Consider the following 24,096-nt stretch of genomic DNA (forward strand, 5'->3'; position numbering starts at 1 on the left):
CAAGAGTTTGAAGGGAGGCAAGAATGGCAGATGAAGGATGTTATTATATGCCTTTGTTATGTCCGTAGTGATCACGGTTCGAACAATGTGACTCTGCGGAGAGTAGTCAAACACGTCAGCAGCCAAAGTAACAAGGCCGTCCTCCGTTTCGATTTGTGGGCGGAAACAAATTTGGGAATTTGGGTAAAAATCATGGGATTCCAACCACCACGACAAGCGTGCGGCGAGAATGTTTTCATAAAGCTTGCACAGGGTAGGCGTGAGTGAAATTGGACGAAGGGCCGAGAAAGATACTGGAGGCTAACCTTACTTGGGTATTGGAACCAAAATAGAATGCCTCCACTCTCCTGGCACGACACCAAAATGCCATACTTCGTTGAATGCGTCAAGTAGGGTCTGCAAAGCCGTCCTTTCCATGTTACAGGAATAAGGAGTTCGGTATGCTGTCGTGCCCGGGAGTAGTGGTTGTGTTTAGACGTTCAATGGAGGCCAGCAGCTCTGCAGTGGTTAGGTCAGAAGTAATCCCATCGGAGGGGTCTGTAACTGATAAATCAGAAGGAGACGTAGAGGTGCAGTCATGATGTTGAAAAAACTGACGGGCCGCTTGTTGTGCAAATGAATCCTCATCCACGTTCAGCGCGAGGCGAATGCTCTCCGTGTAACCTGCAACCTAAGAAGGGCGCTCCATGTTTTGAAACACGCGCCAAAGATGTTGATTGCCTTGCGTAGAGGACAGGCGGGCACACCATGCAGCCCAGCGTTGCCTGCCTAGCCGCTTTGCATAGCGCTGTGCCCGTGCGGTTGCGCGGTGAAGAGTAGGAAGAGCCGATGTGCCATCGGGGTGACGAGTAGCGTAATGATCCGCCTGGCGACAAGGAGCTCACAGATTCAAGAGATGCATGCCCGGGTTTGGGTCGTCTTCATTTACAGTAGTGGTAATAGTGTGAGTAGCGAGAACAGCAGAGAGAGTAGACAGGGCTGAAGAGGGGTTGAATATAAAAAAATGATTGTCTGCGCGTACAGAGTCCCATGATGTTATTCGTACAGTGCGGCGTATTTTCCGTAGACGCGTATGCGTGAGGGAGATAAAAAAAGGGCTGTGATCGCTACCCCAAGTATCAGAATCAACAGCCCAACGAGGGTTACTAGGACCTAACCACCAAGTCAAATCAGGTGAATGCGGGCCACCTCGTGGGTGGGTAGAAGTATTCGGGTTGCTTAAATTTGAAAGGAATGATCCGAAAATCTACTTTGGATGTGTGCGCCCTTTGAGGAATCCGATGGGTAACCCCACGATGTGCGTGCGCCGTTGAAGTCACCACCAACTAGGATAGGAATACCCTAGTTGGTAGAACGTAGAAAACAAACCCATCCCAGATTGGGAGATGCGGAGCCAGGACGACAATAAAATGAAACTTAAATAAGGTGTGTGCGTGCAGGTTTAACGCGAAGGGCGACAACCTCTTGATGCGTGTTGCACCACCGCCAAAGGTCGAGCGGTGTATGCGAAACTGAGCTGTGAATATAATTTGCAGATTTGCCTGGGCTGAGGGAGGAGGCGTTGCAACGGCGATCAGGGATAGAGGGTGAATGGTATGCGCAGAAACCTGAAAGGCGTGGGAGTGCATTATGCTCATGCAGTAGCAACGCCCATGTCTTCAGCTTTCCATCGCGAAAGCTGATGTTTACTTCAGAGGCTTATTATCAAAGCCTCGACAGTTCCACTGCACCACCACCGATGATGATGCGCTATCCATGACGAGGCCGAAGAGCTTCCACGATGAGGGATGTCACCTGCTTCATCAGCGCTAATATCTTAACCACTGTCGGGGTAGTCACGGCTAACAGGTGGTCGGCACCTGATTGTGGCCCAAAGCTTACTGGATTTTTTTCCAGTGATGATTTTCTTGAGTTATTAGAATTCTCTTCAAAAAATAAAATGAAAAAAATGAATGAATTTTTCTAGAGGACTGAGAACGACGTTGTTCCCGGCGCTAGATGAGTTAGTCTAAACGCCGGCAAGCCGCCGCAATGACATGGTCTAAAGCTGTGTCTTCATCTGTGATATCCGCATGTAATGGATGCACTGGTCGTTTTGGTGTTCCATTTTATCCATGAAGTTGACCCGCTTGTGCATATGAACGCTGGTGAGGAGACGTGTGGTGAGCACCGGGATCACAAAAAGGAAGTTCAGGGAAGTCGTTGTCTACACATGCGAAAGCAGCAAAGAGATTATTTGTCAGAATATCAACTTTTGCAAGCGACTTGTGAAACTTCTTCGCTCGCTTCTTCTTTAGACTAGCGAAGGAGCGAATATCATGGTCTGGCGATTTCCATATAGGGCACAAAGAACTGTTGGTTCATTCATGTCGGTCACAGCTGCAGGATTAGGGCAGGTATATTGCATATGTACTTTTTTATGGCAGTGATAACAAAAAAACGACGAGGTCGGAAGGGCTCTGCAGCCCGCTGTAAGTAATATCCGTATCAGTTTCAGAATTTCAAAAACCAATTACCGTTGCCGCTTAGGCTAACAATTTTTTATCATTTCTACGGGTTGAATGTGCAGAATCGGTTGCATTACCTGCAAGCTTCTCGAAAGCGCATGCATTTTGGCGTGATGCAGCCAAAAACCGAGAGTAACTGAGTGTTCTAAATTCCAAAAAAAAGTGATATGGATATTACTTACGGTAGGCTACGCGCCTCGCCATAATATATTAACATTAATGGCTAAACAGATTAAGCATTAAATAAGCATTAACCAGCCTATACTAATTAGCACGTCTTAGCTGTATTATGATGTCCTACATCGGTGATTATTTCATACCTGAAAAGGCGCAGTTCAAACTCAAAAAGACTATTTTTAAAAATTGCGAAACTCCTTAGGTGAAATACCCGGTGTATTACAGCCCCTAAACGTACGCCTCTTCTACACCCTGGTTCCCCAATGCCTGCAAGGCTGCTATGGTTTCGACGGATTCAAATGTTTTCTCGAAATCTGGGGCCGAATTAAAGAACGATCATTGATTTTAAACAGTCATAAAACGGTCAAAACGACCAAGCCCTATTGGTCGGCGCGGACTGCCGGACAAAGCACCATTAGAACCGGGGCTAATGAACTGTTTGTGAGAGGTTTGTTATTTCATGGCTCCGTAATTTAGCTCCTGTGAAGGCTGTGCATATATAAGGGTTGGTCTGCCTTCACCTCTGAGCTCCTGCACCATATTCTAATTTTCAGTCACACCAGTCACCGTCGAACGACTTCTTATCATCCCAAATCTAACGTACTGATGGAACGTCTAAACAAGACGCTTGCGGACATGCTTTCAATGTACGTGGACGTGGAACATAAAACCTGGGACGACGTCCTACCGTACGTCACGTTCGCATACAATACAGACGTGGGGAAACAACCAACATGACACCATTTGGCCTAGTTTATGGACGTCAGGTCAAGACAATACTCGATGGCATGCTGCCTCATGTCGATGATCATCCAAATGACGACGTTGCGTCTTTCTTACAACGCGCCGAAGCTGCCCGCCAACTCGCACGCGTTCGAATTCAGGACCAATAGGGCCAGGACGCACAACGCTACAACCTACGGAGGCGGCATGTGGAATACCACCCAGGTGACCTTGTCTGGGTTTGGTCTCCAATCCGACGACATGGACTGAGTGGAAAGCTATTTCGCCGCCACTTCGGTCCTTAGCGAATTGTGCGACGCCTTGGAGCCGTGAATTATGAAGTCGTCCCTCATGAGGCTCAACAATCTCGACGCCACCACCGGCCGGAGGTGGTCCACGTGGTTCGCCTGAAGCCCTACTACGCAAGGACACCACCCTAGCTCTTCTCGAGACCCGCTGCTTTCTTTTCAGCATCGGGTCGATGCTTTCGGAGGAGGGGGCTAATGACGCCAGCGCTCGGGAAGACGAACGCCCCGATCAAGAAGAGAGCGAAGTGTTGAGGAAGCGCTCTCGTCCAGGACACGCCGCTACTGACTCTCGGTCGCTTAACGCCGTTGCTTACTCCACGCCAACGCCAACGTGACAATATAGCATTGTTTAGAATAAAAAGTAACTTCGAACATTTTTATACCAATTACTCTCAGACTAAGCGTTTTTGTCAGTTTTTGAACATCCTATTCATTTTCATTTAGCCACTTCTGTTTCTTTCAGACCAATGCTGACGAGATATCGAGATATATTCCCGCTTCTTCAATTCTTCACCGGAAGGGCAAAAGGCGTTGAAGAACTGCTTCCATAAGTGGTAACGGACGTCCATCTTAATATTTTGCCAGTTTGCGATTGTTCGTAGACAAAGAACTTAATTATAATGCTTTCTGCAGGACGACGACCTTTAATCTCAGCAAGTTGAGCTTTCTTTTCAGGATTCTTAGAGGGTGATAGATTATTGCTTTCAGAAGTTTGCGATAATAATGGTGTCAGAAATGTGACAAAATCATGTATGTTAATCGTATAAACGATGCAGTAACAGCAATGGGCCCTTTGTATAAATAGGCATATCGAGCACAGTGCTGTTGTATCGGCGCCGCAGGAAGTGTTTAACTGCGCCTACTTCACCCTTAGCGGAGATTAGGCGTAGTCTGCGGTTTTTGATACGGAAGAAACAAACTTGCAAGCATTGGTGCTGGATTTGTGAATATTGCGGTAAGGGGCGCTCTTGATTATGCACACTTGCACGTAATGCGACTCGTGACTAAGGTGCGTTCGCCGCTGGCGCAGGGGTCGAGGAGGGATGCCAGTGTATCCCATAACACACCTCGAGGTTGCGGTCGAGACGATTGAAGACTTTACTATCAAGGCAATTGTCGCAGGAGTCGCTGGCACAGGCAACTATAAAACGATTACTAAAAAAAGGTCCCCGCATTTTTCCAGTATAAGAATGCTTCACAAATTGTTAATTCACTTCAAAAAATCATCTTTGAGAACAGTCTTCCACTCTCCTTATTGCAGCTATGAAATTCCTTTCAGAGAGGTGACAAAGATTACCGATAAACGAAGCTAAGAGCTTAGAAATTAAGAAATTTTAGTACTAGGAGCGATACTGTGTCACTTTCCTGCTTTTTGTTACATATATTGAAGTTGTTCAAATTCACTGCATTTTGAATGCATATGCGTATTGGACATTACCTCGAATGGATATGCATACTGAGCTTTGGAGCCGCCGCGGTGGCTCAGTGGTTACGGCGCTCGCTCGGCTGCTCTCACGGCAGATGCTGGTTCGATCCCGGCCGCGGCGATCGCATTTCGATCGAGGCGAAATGCAAGAGGCCCACGTACTGTGCAATGTCAGTGCACTTAGAGAGAACCCCAGGCGGTTCAAATTTCCGGAGCTCTCCACTACGGCGTCCCTCATAGCATCAGCAGTTCTGGGACGTTAAGCCCCACGAAACATAAACCAGCATACCGATCTTCAACTTGAAGTTGTTGAACTTCAGTACAACCGCTGATTATATTAACCGTATTTTCTGTGCACTTCAATATTGTTCTAAATGGGTTATTAATTGGTGGAAGAATATTACTTCTGTTACCTACGGGGCCAAAAGCGGAGGAGGGGAAGTGTTAGTCGTTCAGAAGCCGACAAGCAATGTGTTGCTTATCGTGATCTATATGCCAGCGATGTGCCCCGTGGTCCTGGCACCCTATGGGCCTGACCACGAAATTGGCGAGTCCTGCTCAACGGCTTCGGAGGCGAGGCGATGTGCCAGCTCGTTTCCATCCGTTTTCCTGTGCCCACAGATGCAGATAATTGTTTTGACTTTGCGGGAATAGTAACTGTAAACTACACAACATTCGAATCGCGCTTCCCAAAATATACGTTCTCGTACTTTGCATTGGGACCTGTTTAACGACGCATTGCCGTTCTAGCCTGCGCTCTCTGTGAACACAAACTAGTACGTTCTTGAAACGTTGCCGTTCTGTTCTTTGAATGTTGACGAGCGTACGCCTACAATTTTCTCCCCACCTGCAACACGGCATTGCAACGAACCCTTGATTATATTCCTTCGAGTTTGTATTGGTGTGGTTGCAGCACAACTGTCTAATTAAGTATATGTTCCTTCTGTTTCCTATTCGTCCTGGTGAAGGCGTATGATGTGATCCACGGCGACACCGACAAGAACAGAGCGAGCAGCGGACTTGAGCCTGTTTCACATGCAAGCGAAAATGCTCGCGATTCCTGCCGCCTCGGCACAAAGACCTGTTTCGAGCTGTCGCATCGGCTCGAGCGGTTCCAACAAGCCGGAAATTTTTCACCGCGACGCGCCGCTCAACCACTCAGTCACTTCCATGTGAGCCAATCTTTAGGAGCAAGCAACATTGGCTTGCGGTGCTAATAGTGTGCAGGCGAAGTCTTTTTTTACGTGTTAGCAAGAGAACTCCGTAGGCGGAGCGGTAGGGAGACAGATTAGAAGCCTGGAAATGACTTGTTGACTGCGCTGATAGGACGTCCTTGATTTCAAGTTGCACCATTTTCCCCATTTCGCAATCAACGTTTTTCGCAGTCCAAGTTTTATCTGCTCACAAATAAAAGTGTAATGTTGTAAGAACTGATGACTCATTTCTGCAGGGTGCATCCTAGAGTGTGACCTCCGACTAAAATGCTTTCTTATAAAGCAGTTTTTAGGAGCGGTGTGAAGAATACGGCACTACTAAAGGTAGTGCTGTATGTTTCTATTTCAGTTTTCTGCTCAACTATAAACGTATTATTCATTCAGCTATCTGTTCATTTTTCATGTTTTGTTGTGCCCCTGAGTTCGTGCTGTCTCCGGTGGCGTTATGTCATCGTTTTGAAAGATATGCTTTTTGCGGGTAATTTCCGCCTCGCCGGTCCTCACTGGCTGACCTTTCCGTGCATCTCGAGTGCTCCCTTGACCACCTTCTTACAAGAGTGGTCCTGAACTGCTGTTGACTGCACAGCTGTGTGTTTTTGGCAGCACGATGGTCATATCAATCATCGTCAAGGGCATCACGTCCAGGCAGTTTAAAGTTAGTGCCAGCCGCAACACGCGTTACAAGACCTAACCCTGTCTCTATGTTTGCTATATTAAGGGATGGGGATTCTTTTGCAAGGCTGAGACTTCTACGGTTCTTGGGTCCGTGCGGCTCCCGGGCTTAAGTACATGATTACAAACTTTTCAATAAATTTACATTCTTATGAGATTCGTTCATACAAGAATTTATTGCAGCTTTAGCAATTAAGTTTTCTGGTGGTTCACTCTACCGCCTTAAAAACGTCCATGCAGCTGCATAAAGCACGGGTCGACTCGTCAACTGGTTTTCTAGCGTTCCGAAATCAGACAAAATATTGGACACAGTATCCAAACACATCGCATTTCTATGGTTATGCCATGAAAACATAATCCTCAGTGTTTGTATGCTCAACAATTTTTTTAATCCTAGTCAAAATTAACGAACAAAAAATGGAGTATATCTGAATTAAATCAAACCTCCACGAAGCTATCGGAAACCAATCATGCGCACTGGGCGATGGCAATAGTTCAGCTTCTGCGGTGTTCTAGCCTTGAGCAAATGCAACTTGCGATCAAGGAGTTGCATTTCAACTAACATCAACTTTAGCCGGCGATGGGTACATAACACTATAATATAGCGGCCCTTAAGATTAAGATGGACCGGAGAAATAAGGAAAGAACAACGCTGGTCAAAAGAACCTCGGTCAAGAGTTGGTCTGCCAATAAAGTTAGAGACGACGATGACGATGAGTGTCCCGGATAAGATGGGCCGCCATGATCAGGACAAAAAATGAATTATTTTGCAATTAAAGTGAAGAGGGTTTCGAAAAAATAAACAGGCCATATGACAGTAACTTGTAAATAGTGTTGATCTCAAGCCCGTGCTAATACCGCTGCAGGAGACCAATGCGGATGCGAAGGTAATTGAATACAAGACCTTATATCATCACTCAAGCAATTGTGATTTAGAACGCAGGGAATACACGGCACAAATCGTTGATCTGGAACTGGAGGGGGTAGATAATGCTTGCGTAAAACTTTTACCACATCCAAGAAAAAGCAAGAGTACTTGGATCGTAAATATCTATACCAGGTCAATGGATACAAGAGTCAGATTCGAGAAGATTATCAGAAAAGGCAATATTGGAGGTAAGGGAGGTCCGCAGCTAACTGAAGGCGACTGCAACGACCCAAGCTACCTAAGGGTCTACTCGTATGAGATTCCGCAGGGAAAACAGTTAGAATATGCTATCACAAATGAAGGGCTTACTATTCTGATAGACCCAAGTTAACCTATTGGAATGGGGATTAGTGTCTGTAAAGACACTAGTCCAGATCTGACCCTTGGCAAAAATTTAAGACATGCATCCTGGGAGAACTTGAAGGAGAAATGGAGAGGCGATCACTTAATCCTACAGACTACGATGGAATGCAAGAGCAGCAGGAAGAAGGGAAAACGAGAATTAGAAATTGGGATAAAGTCAGGGAGTGCCGCATTGAAACTGAGGGGCACAGAATTGAAGATTCTGAGGCATGGACAGAAACACATTTGGAGGACGTGGAAACTCACACCACAAAAAGATTAAGACATTGGAGTACTTTCCGGCAGTTGGCTCGTATTTATTGCACCTATTAGAAGGGAGGAGAGGTCTCGCAAAGGGGTGAAGACGGCAGAAGGTAACGAGGAAAAAGAAAATAATAGCAGAACTTGCGGAGCATGCGGAGAAGTATGCCTCAAATTCGGCCAAAGCTAACTCGCACAAACTCTGCGAATCTTCCAATGGCAAACTTAACCTTAAGATAACCTTGTGCTAACTGAGATGCCTGATGGACCCAAGTAAGGAAAAACAAAGCACGAAGAAAATCCGCTGAAGGTCATATATAACATCAAAAAGGGCGAAAAAGAGCTCATTGCAAACTTAGCAGGAGATACATACTATCGGAAGGCGTCGGTCTGGAAGTTGAGACTACACGGGCAAACAGAATGAAGAAATGGACAAGGAGATCACTGGCTCGGAGGTAGATGCCGCACTCGCGTACACTAAGAAGGATACTTGCCCTGTGGGATGTCGGGTAACAAGTAATGAACTTCCTTCGAGAGTCCGGAATGTATCTCTGTTTGTAAATAATACTAGCCAACTTAGCTAAATGCAAATTAGCTAACTGCCTGCTTGTTGGCTAAATTTTGCTAAATGCTAGCTAGCTCGGACGACCAGTGTTTGGAGCCTAACATGGACGTCTTTAAAAATGCCAGTCGGAAGGAAAAATTCCAGAGCAATATAACCCAGCAGAAGCTCTGTTTATTCTTATACACAGTAAAGGAATGCTTCATTAAACTGCTGATGCACATACTAAAGCGATGAAAGAAACTGCAATTGTAATAGCAAATGTGTCGCGCGGCGCCGTGGGGAGCAGCCGTTTTTGCCGAATAATTTGCCGACCATATGCGCGTTTTGGAACGAAAATTTTGAATCGCACCTGCTCTGTAAAAATGATTACATCAACGTTGCGACTCACGGTCTGCAATGGTCCTAGCGACGTAAGTAATGACGCATTTCGGCTCTCATTAAACCAGCAGCTAAAGCGGTCTGTCAGTATCATAGTGCGTCACAGAACTCCGCCTCGTGAATGGCAAAAGCGCTACAGTGTAAGTGGAATACGAAACATGCACCGTTCTTGGACAGTTCTCTTAGATGGACAGTACGTTCTCCAATGTAGTTCAGAGGTGGCAGCGTGCTGCTACCGAGCAAGAGCTAAATAAATCCGGTACAGGCTCCATACGACAATTTTTATTGAGAAACAAGAAAAAATGCTCATATTCTCAGGGTTTCATATGCGGAAAAAACACAAGTGGCTGAAATTGATTTTGAGCCCTGTACTTGTACTACACAAAATACATTACACTTTAGGTTACACATTGAAGATCCATGGTGAATGTTCACTTGCATCCCGAAGTGTATGGTGACAGAAACCTGTGAGAGACTTATAACAGGGTTGGAAGAAGGCATGCATTTTGCCCTTAATCTCAAAGCAATCACTCTTACAATGCCACTATTCCTGTTCCTGCATGCTAGAGTGAAATAGCCTTCCAAGTTCAACGTATTGCAGTCAGGTGCAGGTACGTTGGCTGCGAAAAGTAGTTCATACACACCTAAGCAGCAGCCCGTCATACATGGACAAAATCATGCATATAAAACGCGGCATGCACTCACTGTTCTACGGCTGTTACGGTTCGCTATATATTCTTACAGTTAACGTTCCGCATTGGCCCCTAAGTTCTAAACTACATTTGTATTCACCGACATTGCAGGCTTAAGGAAACAGTGTCATTCTACCACAGGTAGATATTTTTCACTGTTTACCAAATGATACACAGGACTCATTCATACAAGCAGGGCTTGGTTACAAATAATATAAACGCACTTCAATATGCGGTCACATGTGGGAGGAGGAGGAAGAGGAAAGGCAGGGAGGTTTCGTTAAGGAAACCAGTCAGTAGCGAAGCACTTACCTTTCGTGCAACTACTGGCTTACTTCTCGACTTTGTTTTCGGTGCATCAATATTAAAAGTGGTTTAATGCTGCAGCTGCATTTTAGTTTCTGTAGTAATAACATATTCACAACATATATTCACAACCTCAAAGAGCACTCCATAGAGTTCAAAGCGAAATATTACTTCTGTCGCAGGTGTGCACATATAGAAGTACAGTTGTGATGAATCTGAGGCATTGCAAGCTCCAATTAGTACATATAATGAGTACATGAGGTTGGTATTTTCAAGAGATGACATAATAATATTCTTCCTTTGAACGAAGGTAGTTTATGACAGGATTTTACAACACTTTTTAAACGCACAAAATCAACAAGGTAACAAACAAAAAATAAGGGGTAATTCAAAAGAGCAGTTTAGCTAGCTACAGATTAAGGGGATATATTAAAAGAATGAAAAGAGAAAAAAGAAGACATAATCCACCCAAAATACCTCCGAAGCTTGCTTAAACACAGCATACTTTATTAAAAAGTACAATACGGTTTCTGGGCATCAAAACATGTGTTGCTTCAAATCATATATGCAACCCGATAAAACTAAGCCCCATTCAGGTATTGTACACAAATTGCATTTATATCTCAGAACATGAACGTGAATAAATATTTGTGACGTGCTCTCTTCCTATACAAACATACTCCATATAGTTGAAAGGTTACTTACTGGCACATCTCTGGCAACCAATTAAACAAGCACAATGAAACATTAGTGGCATATATGGTAACATTTTTAGTTGTTGATCAAAACTCTCGAATCTTGTTTTCCTCCGAACTGTAGCAAGAAGAGAAAAAGTTATTCCGTCAAGATGCTACCCGCCAGGAACATTAGGCGCCTATGATGCTACTGTTCCTGCAATTTTATAAAGCGGAATACAAACAGCACAATTACGCCTGGATAGCAGAAAGGGCTCAAGTTATGACAACACAACGTGCATTAAGGAAATGGTATCTATTAAACTATAATTTTAATCATACGTTCACATCAGATCTATTTACTTGGAAGCAAAAAAATAGGTTGTACGAAGAAAACTGACGAGTAGTTCGCCCTCTACAGGGCTAAGACGCGATGACAGCTTTACATCCTTTCCCCTGTTCTCGAGACTGCGCCCGCTCCAAAGCTCGCCTGGATCATCTGAACACCGGGGGTACATATTCTAAAGCACCCACCGCTCGACCCGCACGTCCCATATGGCTGAAGACCACAGGACTGAAAAGCATTTCATGTTCAACGAATTATCTTTGCTCAACATGGGAACGCCGCAGTTCTCGCTATGGACAGAATACAACGCCGTTTAAACACGAACAAAGACTCTCTTAGCGTAACGCCGTGAAAAATAAAACGCGTATAAAGTGTAATATAACTAATCATGAAATCAAATCACGATGATCAGGGACAGATCTAGCGATGACTAAAATTTCGGTTTCTGCATTGCCTTTAGAGGCCATCTGACTAGGGATTTAAAAAATTACCATTGCTTGCCTTGTCAGGATACTGCAAATCATAAATTTGCGCATGTTGATTAAAATGTCTTTATTCGTAAAATATTTAAACAAGTACGATCATGCAATGAAAGCATATGTTTATCTGGTATGAGATTACTGCCGCGGCTTGATAACACGCCTGGTTTCATCAGAACCTGAAGCCAACATACCAAGATCACAAACTGAAATGGCACGAGCAAGCTATCAACGGATCTTTAGAACACGGCATCGCACGAAGACCTAATGTAAGTGCAGGATTGAGAGGAGGTAGAGATAGATAGAAGAGGCGTATTTCCACAAGTATTTATTCTTCCAACATCAGCAGTAGAAAAATCTTGCAGATCATTGTATGACTGCTCATACTGCGCTGCCAGGAGCACCCGCTCAAGCGAATGAGAGAGACGATCCTCTAAGAAGAAAACGTCTGCGCAACTCTTAAACGAAGCAACCACAATGAACTGGTCACGCAGCGAATCTTCGTGAACATGAAAAGAGCATCTAGCAGAAAGTTCACGCAATGCAGCGATGTACTCATTCTGTGATTCACCGCCTGCTGAAACGGTGCCGCTCGGCAACAACATTCCTTGTTGTCGAAAAGTGGGCATGCAGATCGGACACTGCGATATCATGCGATGATTATTCAGGCCTTGTATCGGCCGCGCCCTTGCTATCTCTCGATTCTTTATCCGTAGCAGTTGCTCACCGAGCTTGGCGCTGTCCGAAGAAGGCGCTGTCTGAAGCGTTTTCCGAAGGGGCAGGGTGTAAAATATGCACTGGCTTTCTACGCCGAGACTGTGAAGTAAGGCCTTGCGACGATCCGATGTGCAGTCGGAGGCACCCGAAGCAAGCAGGAAGTTCTTGAAGATGCGCAGCCATTGTGACCACGCAACAGCAGGTCGGCCAGGTGCGGGCAGGGAAGGGGGCGGTGGCGCGAGACCCGAAACGCTGCAGTGGCAAAAATCACGCCCCCTGAAATGATCCCATTCTCGCCGCCAATGTTCTGGCGGCGTGTGCCGCAGATAAACACGGACTGACAGGCAACACACAAAACTCTATTTACGCATACAGTTCCCTATATAGACAGAGCGACCCTGGTGCCTCTCTGGCGACAGGTATTCACAAACCGGCTGAAACCGCATATAGCGAACACGTCGGATGTAAGGAAGGTGGAATATGTCGTAACTTGAAAAATGAATATAACGAACACATAGGATATAACGAAGGCGTTGTATGTCGTAACTTGAAACCGAAATTAAATAGAGAAGTGTGAGGCGATCGTGTTGAGCTGGAGCTCAACACGACGCCCCAAAGTCTTTCGCATTGATGCAAGTAAGGTGACTTAAGTGCTCCCTCGAATTTTTAGTGTTCTGCATGTTAATGTTTTGGCCCACCATTCTGCTGTACCTGTATAACTCATTGATCATACTTTGTACTTCATTTCCTGAATGACTCAGCAAGACAATGTCATCAACGAGTCGCAGATTATTTAGGTATTCTCCCTTAACTCTTATCCCCACCGGTTCCCACTCTAGGCCTCGGAATACCAAATACCTCCCGTAGATAGGCGGTCAATAGCATTGGCGAAATCATGTCGTCCTGCCTCACACCTTTCCGTAATAGAATTATATTTCTGACTTTATTGAAGGCTATGGTAGCTGTGCAGTCATTAAAAGTATCTTCCAGTATTTTCACACGACTCTTCTGCACCCTTGTTCCGCAATGCCTACATGACGTTCCACAGAACGGGGTCACCGTACAGGTGCAGACCCGCAGCCTTGACTATATTTTTTTATATTTTAAGCTTTCTCATGTCAATGCCGTTTTTATACCCTGATATCATGCAACCTCTTGTGCTATCAGGTAGCGGCAAAAAGATGGAAGATCTGCGAAAGGAATGGCTCTGTTCATCGCCACGAGCTGTAGGCGATAACGGAAACAGTGTAAGCTGGGCGACCGAGCTTTATTGGCACTGCCAATAATGGTGTCGAAGAACGAACCAATGAACGAGCGTTGATGATGCTGATTCACAAATGAGGATGAAGCTCACGTGAAGCGAAGAGTGATGATGGATAATCACAAATGTGGATGAAGTCCACGAAACGTGCTCACCCCCCCCCCTCCCACACGCGGCGGAAGCGCCCATCCTGATAGCAGGATTTAAGGGGAAGAAGGACGACGGGTGAAGGCCTTGAGGACAGACACGTGCACAATCGCAGTTCCACGACAGCGACGGTCGTTGACAAGAGACGCTGGACATACGCAATAGTTCACTGGTGTAGTTTGTTCGAGCGCCGTGTATAGGCCGACGAAGCGACTGAGAAGTTTGTCGGACAAGTCTGGTTGGCGAGTAGGCGTCCAGAGCAAGGCTTCGTCACCGGGATTGAATGACGCCACGTGGTGAGCGGAGCCGTAATCTGCTCTTCCGCGCAGTCTGTGCGGCCTCTATTTTGAGTCTGTCAAGTTTTCTACAGTGGGCAATACGTCAATTGAATTGTTCATAGGAGCATGGGTCAGAGAGAAACAGGTGCAGAAATGGAATGCTTCGAGGATAAATGTAGGGGACCGACCATAAAACAGGAAAAACTGAGTAGCAGGTCGTGCGTTGAACGGCAGTGTTGTATGCGAATGTGACGAAAGGAGGCAAGGAATCCCAGTTACTGTGATGACGGTCAATCTATGAAGATAACATATCCGACAGGGTTCGATGAAAGCTTTCGGTGAGACCATTCGTTTGCGGATGGGAGGCGGAGGTGTCTTTTGAACAGTGTTGGCGGCGTCAAGAACCTGGGCCATGATAGCACTGAGGAAAGACTTCCCGCGATCGGACAGGAGAACACGTGGAGCTTCGCGGCGCAGAATAATGTTTCGCAGAAAAAGCTTGCAATCTCCACAGCAGAACCAGACGGTATAGCTGCGGTTTCAGCATACCAGATGATATGGTCCACAGCTGTGACGATCCAGCGATTTCCCTCCGCGGTCAACGGTAAAGGGCCGCATAGGTCAATGCCTACAACCTCGAAAGTTGCAAAAGGGCAGGGAAGAGGTTGAAGTACGCCCGCTGGTGGTGACGTGGACCATTTACGGTGTTGGCATGGCACAAAAGGGACAACTCACTTGGCAACACTCATGGATAGACCGGGCCAGAAAAAGCGCCTCTTCGTACTGTCGGAAGTCTTATGGTAGCCAAGGTGACCAGCGGTGGGATCGTCGTAGAAGGCATGTAAGATCTGGCGCCGAAGAGAACCGGGAACAACTGGCACCAACGGTTCGCCGAAACGGTTGTGATTATGCCAATAAAGCAGTCCATCCTTCTTTTAAGTTTTGTAAGTTGACATAGCAACTGAGAATTCTGGGTTAGCGCAGTACCGTTCAGTCGATCTATCGTCGTGCGACTGCACGAGTCGGATTGCAGGGCGGAAGCCAGATCATGCTGGATGTCGGAAAAGGCAGCAATCGACGCGGTATTCACATCCTGGATGGTTAAATCATTGGCATGTGCAGGCAAGGAAGGACTCAAAGAATTACTAGGTGGTAGTGTGACAAGGGGACAACGAGAAAGATCATCGGCGTCGAGGTGCGTCTTGCCATATTTGTAAGTTATTATGAATTGAAATTCTTTAATTCGTAGAATCCAGCGTCCGAGCCGGCCAGTTCAATTTTTCAGTGATGAGAGCCAGCACAAAGCATGGTGATCAATGGACTACCATGAAATGCCAGCCGTAAAGGTTAGGGCGAAATTTCTGAAAAGCAAAAATAACTGCAAAGCACTCTTGTTCTGTTAAAGGGCAGTTCTGGTCTGCCGGAGTTAGCGAGCGGCTGGCATAAGCGACAACACTTTCGCCGGTTGAATCTTGTTGCATAAGCACGGCGCCAATGCCGCCACCACTAGTATCAGTGTGCAAAATTATTTGCAGACTCATTAAAATGGCACAGAACTGCATCGGATGTCACAATTCGCTTCAGCTTCTGAAAAGCAGTCTCAAAGTGGGGGGTCCAGTCGAAACGAACGCCGGTAGAAAGCAGTCGATGTAGAGGGGATACAATAGAAGCGAAATTGCCGATAAACCGGGGAATTAAGACGCTACTCCAAAGAAAAACTACGTAGACCTTTGAGGCAGGACGGCCGGTGAAAATGCACATCACCAATTTTGTGAGGTTCAGGAATGGCATCTTGCTGACGATATGCCGAAAGACTGATAAATTTTGATGCAAAGCGACATTTCGTATTGAGCTGTAGACCGGCGCTGTAGATAGCAGTTAACACTTTTTCTACAGGTTGTTAGTGTTCTGAAACCGTTCGGGAAAATATTACTAAGTCGTCGAGGTAGCACAGGCAAGTTTTACATTTGAGGCCTCGCAGAACGGTGTCGATCATGCGCTCAAATGTTGCGGGAGCGTTGAAGAGGCTAGAGGGAATCACATTCAACTCGTATAACCCATCGCGAATGGCGAAAGCGGTCTTTTCTTTGTCTTCCTCATGCATGGTTATTTCCCAATAACCGGATCGGAGGTGTAAACTTGAGAAAAATTCGGCACCTTGAAGTCTGTCACGGGCGTCGTCAATGCGTGGCAAGGAATACATATCCTTTTGAGTAATCTTATTCAGAGCACGGTAATCAACGCGAAATAGAACACAGCCGTTTTTTTGTTCCCCAGCAAAACAGGCGATGACCAGGGACTAGAAGAAGGGCGAATGATGTTGCGATTCAGCATATCCACGACGTCATCCTTTATTATCTTACGTTCTTAAGAAGACACTCGGTAGGGCCGGCGGCGAACTATTGTAGAACCGTAAGTTGTAATTCGATGTGTGGCTGCAAAGGTGCGACCCAGAATAGGGGAGTGAGTGTCGAATGAGGGGGCATGTTTCTTTAAAAACTAATGCCTGCTTCTGGTTTGGCGCAAGGTCATGGCTGATGGAATTAGAAAGCGTCTCGTCAGAAGCGACAGAATCAAGGGCAGGAAGAGGAATGCTGAGGGGTAGAAGAGCAACAGGTTTAGTGCGGCGATAGATGCAACTACAGAACCTTGCTGTAGAAGAATGGGATCGTGATTAGCGTTCTGAATGGTCAGACGGGATGAACCAGATGAGAATCGAAGAAGCCATGTATCAACGATGATCCCGCAGGAGAGGGTTCGCGGGAAAGGTACATGTAACACGTCGCCATCGGTACCATGTCCACACTTGACTTCAATAACGAGATCTCTCCCAGGGCTGAAGACATTGTCAACAGTTGGGAGCACTGCCGACTGTGGCCAATAATCAAGGGGTAACATGTTGCTTTCAGCAACCTCTCTGGTGCGATCACGGCACTTGATGACTGCAGACGTGGAAGACAAAGTCCCAACCAAGAATCAATGGATGAGCACATGAGGAAAGCACAGCAAGTTCGTCGTGATGGCGGTAGCCGTCTATAGTGACCCGAGCGGTACACTGTTCAGAAGGAGATATGGGTGCTTAATTGGTGGTGCGTAAACGAGGACCAGAGTAGGACCTACGAACTTTCTTGAGCCTATAACATGACGTATGACAGAAATGGATGCGCTGGTGTCAATTGAGGCCTCTACGAATATCCCTTCAACTTCTATTACCAGCATGTTTGACAGGGGTATGGGAGGAATTGTTTGATGAGCGGTCGGTGCAGCTTCACCTCTTGAAACTGCATAGGTCTAATAATAATAGTAATTGGTTTTGGGGGAAAGGAAATGGCGCAGTATCTGTCTCATATATCGTTGGACACCTGAACCGCGCCGTAAGGGAAGGGTAAAGGAGGGAGTGAAAGAAGAAAGTAAGAGAGAGGTGCCGTAGTGGAGGGCTCCGTAATAATTTCGACCACTTGGGGATCTTTAACGTGCACTGACATCGCACAGCACACGGGCGCCTTAGCGTTTTTCCTCCATAAAAACGCAGCCGCCGCGGTCGGGTTTGAACCCGGGAACTCCGGATCAGTAGTCGAGCGCCCTAACCACTGAGCCACCGCGGCGGGGCCGTTTTCCGGATTGCGGTCAGGGGCATATGTAGCTGGTCAAAGGGGTGACGGCGAGCGACGGTAAGGAGATGGTGAACGGCGCCGTGACGACCGGCTTGTGGACGCCCTCTCGGATGGCGGCGGGGAAGCTGGGCGATCGGGCTCAATACCAGCGTAGGTCTGACTGTAGGGAAACTGAGCATACGTGGCCTCCCGGCGAATGTCACGGAATTGATGTCGCTCGTGCCACATGCACCGGCGGCAGACTCGAGTGACGTGGCCGCAAATGCCGCAGAAGCAGCAGACCAGCCTGGGTGAACGGGAACGCCAAGGAGCAATAGGAGGCGGGCCGGAGTAAGGAGTGGGTGGGTGATGCAATACGGCGGCTGTGTTAGGCTGCGGAGTACTGGAGCTGGAAGGTTGCATAGGAGGAGGGGGAGTCGCGCCAACCTCAGCATACGTAGGTATGTAACGGTCGCTTGGCTGCTCTTGACAGGAAGGACGCCTACAGAAGTGAGTTCCTCCATGGCCCCGGCACGCAAAATAGAATAACTGGCAGGGTGGGAAGCATTGGGAACAGTTTATGGGTAATAGCCCTGCAGTTCTTCGCGGATTGCCGACCTAAGCAACGCGCGGAGATCAGCGTCTATGGAAAAACGATGGTCCCAGGTGTCCGGGAGGTAGCGTGACTGGAGGTCATCTTAGCACTGACAGGTGGTACGAATGTCTGCAACAGATGAGGGGTGTTGAGCGGCGAGAGACCTAAAGGAAAAAAGGAGAGGGGGCGCCTGTTTCTTTGAAAACATGGTGAACCCGGTCGGCTTCAGGCATGACAGTGTTGACACGGCGCCAAAGGGCAAGGACGTCCTCAATGTACGACGTGTAACTATCCCCGGGAAGCTGCTCACGGGTGTTTAATTAGCGGGGCCTGTGGTCACCGTTCTAAATATAGGACGAAGCTGAGTGGTAAACTGAGTCCAGCCAGGAATGGCGGCCCGATGGTTGACGAATAAGGTCTTCGCTACATGGCTCAAGAAGAATTCGCCGTTCAAAAGTTTGGTCGAAGCATTCCAACGGTTAAAACGGGAGAATTGCGCTGCCGGGTAGTAATAATCCAGGTAGGTTGACCTGACGGCGTGCCTTTGGACGCGTGTGTGTGGGTAGGGCCCGTAGAAAGGTCGGGTCCGAGAGGAAGAGCACCAATTGGGGAGGAAGCAGGCACAGCAGACAGAACTGGGGGATGTTGATCGAGATGTTCCATCCTGGCTGGCGGGCCGACCAGGATTCGACCAGAGCGTAGCTGCAGGGTTTCGACTGAGCCGGACAGAGATCAACACCACTATCCACCACTTTTAAGCTGGTCGACCGAGCTTTATTTTCAGCGCCAGTAATGGCGTCGAAGAATGAACCCATGAACGAGCGTTGATGGTGATTCACAAATGAGGATGAAGTTCACGTGAAGCGGAGAGTGATGATGGATAATCACAGATGTGGATGAAGTTCACGAAAAGTGCTCACAATCGATATGAAACGTCAGCAGGTGAGTCGCGCACCTGGTGTGTCAATAATCTCGATACGCGATTTAGAGTGTTTTACACCGAGTGTCCCAGCTGAAACTCACCAACGATTAAAAGAAAGGAAATTTCTAGGCATGTGAGAAGCTTAATCCAGGTAGTCGCAGGAATCAAAAGCAGAAATGGTTCACTCCTAGCGTTTGTTCTACCAAAAAACTTCGCGCTTTGGGGTCGCCGTCTTTGTCTTCTTCAGATACAAACCTGTGTGTTGACTGTGGCACTCTGCAACTACCATCCTGCGAAAAAGAAGGAGCTTCGCTGAAGTAAGAGACTGACGCAGCCGGCGGATCTTAGTACGGCTTGAGGCGGTCGACCTGCACCTTCACCGCCTCGAGGAGGAAGCCCATGCGACGGGGCAAGAAAACATTGAGGCGAGTTTTGCAGGGAGCCCGGGGCTATTGGGAGGCACCCGATGCCACTCGAGGGAACCAGACCTGTAGAATAAGACAGGATCCAATGTGGCGCGAATGTGTTTCTAGAGACACTTATATTTCGTCCTAAGTGATCGGACAAGTTGGATGAATTCTTTGCGCATGTGGCGGCTTGCGAAAGGGTCGCACATTCGGAGGCGTTAGGGTGATGGAGAGAATAGTATCACAGTGCAGGTATCCTCTCGTTCATAAAGGAGAAAGATGAAAAGCCGGTTAAGCTCAGCGTGAAAGTGTTACAATCGTACGTCACAAATTAGAGAATCCGGTCCCAAGTGGAATGGTCAGGGGCGATGTACATGGCGAGCATGTCATTCAAAGTTCGGTTGGTGCTTCCATTTATATACCGTTCCTCTGTCAGTGGTAGGCGGTGGCTGAGCGGCGAAGAGTGCAGCACTGCTGAAGCAGTGCCTCAACGATGTCCGGCATGAAGACAGGCCTCGGTTTTCTCAGCTACTATTTGGGTACACGATGGCGGAGAACGAGATGAATCAGGAAGCAAACACGCAATATCATGAGTGTAGGCAGATGGCAACGGCGAGGTTCCCGATTAGTAATGCCACCATGAATCGGCAGTGACCATATGGAGTGATGCGCCCATAGATGTCAAAGCCAACGCAGTCATGTCGTCTGTAAGGACACAGCAAGGGCTGCATGGAAGCGCAGGAGAAAAGAAGAGGCGTTTTATGGCGTTCGCAGTCATGAAAAGAGCGAGCGTAATGACGGCCGAATTGTTACAAGCCAAGCTAGTATAGTAACAGAGTCAAAGGCGTGTGTATATTTTTAGCGTGTCGGCGTAAGCACACTAAGGATCTGTTTGAAAGGAGGCACACAGGTCCAAACAGAGGCGCCGAGGGATGACAAAAACTAATTCACGCCAGTCGGAGAGGAAGTTTGGGCGATGTAGATGTCACGGATGACAGAGTTGTTGCTTGCCGGCGGATAGCTTAGGACGCACGAAACGTGGCTGGCACAGAAAGCGATCCAAGGGTCTTCCAAGGTGATCCAATGCGCTGTCCAGATGACATGTCAGCTAATATCGAGCGAAGTGAAAACGTAGGTTGAGAGGTGCTGAATCAGGGTCATATGGCAGAGGTGAGTGGGATAGCGCGTCGGCATTAGCGTGCTAGCGGCCACATCAATAGTGGTCTTAAACATCGAACTGCTGTAATCGAAGGGACGAACAAGCAAGGCGACCCGATGGATCTTTCAGTGAGGATAACCAGTGAGAAACGGCAAGCGTAGCAGTGCCAATTGGCGGAGAAAATTAGTTGGGCGGTTGAGATTAAGAAATTTGCGGGGACACGGTGGGCGCAGCTGGCAAGGGACCGGATTAATTGGAGCGACATGGGAGAGGCCTTTGCTGTGCAGTCGGTGTAGTCAGGCTGATGATCATGGCGAATCAGCAGAGCGCATTATAAATTGTAACCACAGGTACATGGCGAACGTATGGCGACACACGGTCGAAACTTGCTATTCACCTAAATGATCCCCAACCATTCTTTTTCAGTAACGGTATCGCTACTTACCCTTTGTGTTGTTTTCTGTTCTCTTTAGCTATTTACGACCTTTTTCAGAGTACGGCTAACGTAAAGAATAGCGCATTCATTGAAGCCTCATTTTCTTTGTGCTAAACTGCGCAGAGGCTTACACCGCTGCCATCAGTGTGAATTCAGAAAGTTCAGTTGGGTCAAAATTGCAACGGATAATAGGACACAAGATGATTCGATGGGAAGTGGTGAGGGCAGAATCGCACTCGGGCGACCAAGCCACTATATCGGAGCTGTAGCCAAGTACGTCCATAAAATGTGCAAGGATGAAGCAAAGTTCCGGAAGAGACGGAAGAAATAAGAGCAGAGACAGTTAAAAGAGACAGGTTGGTTGAGGGAAGTCAGCAACGGCACGAAATTTGGCAGGATAGGGGAGAACGCCTCCCATTGAGACCACGTGGCCTAAAGTGGCGAACTGTGGGGCAGCGAAAAAGTCACCCCTTTTCCAGGTTCCAGTTGGCATGGTAGCGTCCGCGAGTAACCGCAGCACGCGCTCGAGGCAGTCACGCCCCTGGGTGACATCCTGTGAGCAACGAAACAGCACGAGACAGTCCGTTAAGTAGAGAATGTCCTGGATGACAAGGTGGACAGTGCAATTTGCGACAGGGGAGATAAGTTGCTTTCTGTCGGAACGACAGGAAATGTTCGAGCTTGCATCGTCACTTTTTGGAGTTTACGGCAGACGGAGGCACTAATTACAGACACAAACACCCTTGTCCGCTTCTATACCTCTCTGACGGAGGCCTTTGATAGTTCGAGAGAACCACAGTCCTTGCCTCCGGAACTGTGGGTGCTGTTTTCCTCGGGTGCAGAAGGAGGACGAAGCCGCATGGGAGAGGAGGAACGGCGGCGGGGAGATAATGAACGTGGAAGCCAGTATAGGAGGTACAGCCCGCAGGAACGTGTGCGATAGTGGGCCACTGGAAGGAGTCGGCGAAGAATACGGATCTTCATACCAGTATGGGGGTGCACCGCACTGCAAATGCGGCGTCCGCTGGCGACAAAGGCGCCGACATGACCCCGGGAAGCCGCAGGCATAGCAGATGAGTTCGTTGTCCAGCGTTCTCCACGGAACCAGTGGTGGTCGCCGAGGAGTTGTGAAAGGGTGGGAACTTGCCGGTGGCGGCAATTGGGGCACGAAGAATGAGCTGCCGGCGCCCATGATCGGTGCTCCATGGACTAGTGCCGGCTTCAGCTTATGTCAGGGGCGGCGAGGGAAAGAAGGATAGCGTAGATTGCTCGGAAACAAGCAACAGCGGCACATGTTTGCGCGCAAAAACCTTTACGTCCAGAAGCGTCGGGGGCTGGTCGGGGCAAAGACCGCCGGAGGCCAAGTTGGCAACTAGCTCGTCTGGGGCGCAAGCACGGCAAGTGGAAGCCCACTGTTTCTCGAGCACGTCTATGTTCCCCAAAGCATATGACGTCGGCAATGGTTTAGAGGTTCTTGGCTAGTATCATCTAGAAGCTGTCGTCAGGTATTCCTTTCTGAATGCTAGTGATGTTGTCGGCTTCCCTCATCGAAGTTTTGATGGGCTTACGCGACTCGACAAAGTCCTCGATGCAATTGATAAGTGACTCACCGGCTTCCCGAGCGAGAGCACGGAGATTATGTTCAGCAAGCAACTTACGAGCGGCAGGACCCCCGAAGGTGTTCGAGACACTGGTCTTAAAGAAACCAACGTAGGAAGGTCTGCCACATTGTTGCGGAACCACAAGTTGGCAACGTCGGCAAAATAGAAAAGGATGTTGCCGAGATTGGTGGAATCATCTGAGTTGTTGGGGGGTCGTCACTCGTTTCAACGACGACAACCAGTCGTCGACATTGTGGTTTCAAGCTGCGCTCAAGATGCTGGTGTCACGTTGCCGGAGCGCACCGGAACATTAGATGGCATGCGGAGGATCCTGGGTGGTACTCGCGCTGGTGTCCTCGAGAATGGCTGACTTCGACAGTAAGATACGGCTTTGAAGCTTCAGTGTAAGAGGGAGAAAACGTCAGCACCTCCACCAGATGTAAGGAGCTTAATCCTGGTATTCTAACGAATCAGGAAGCGCAAATGGTCAAGTCGTAGCTTTGGTAATGTTAGAGACAGCCGCGCTACAGTGTCGTCGTCGTCTTCAAATACAGCCAGCTGAGTGAAACTAACAGAATGCCGTTGAGGGTCTCGTAGCCCCAGTCAGCATTTGTTTCTCGCTCTCGAAGGTTTATTAGTAAAGGTTAAAAACGGTAACATTTAATTAATGCAACAAGGTAGATTAATTCGCTCCTGTTCACTTCGAATAGTGCACTGTGTTCCTAAACATGATTAAGACTAAATGGCAAGCTTTTTAAATATTGTTAAAGAACACTGCTGTTCCAAGGAAGTGGCCAACTTTCGTGAGGTCACGCGGCACAGGAAATTTCGCAATGGCAAAGGCTTTCTCTGGATCCGTAAGGACGCCGTCCCGGTGGATGACGTGGCCTAAAAACTTCAGCTCATCGTAAGCAAAAGGACATTTTTCAGGTTTAAGCGTAAGGGCAGAGGACTTTACAGCCTGCAGCACTGGGTCGAGGCG

Source organism: Amblyomma americanum, chromosome 5, assembly GCF_052857255.1.
Source record: "Amblyomma americanum isolate KBUSLIRL-KWMA chromosome 5, ASM5285725v1, whole genome shotgun sequence".
NCBI classification, from domain to species: domain Eukaryota; kingdom Metazoa; phylum Arthropoda; class Arachnida; order Ixodida; family Ixodidae; genus Amblyomma; species Amblyomma americanum.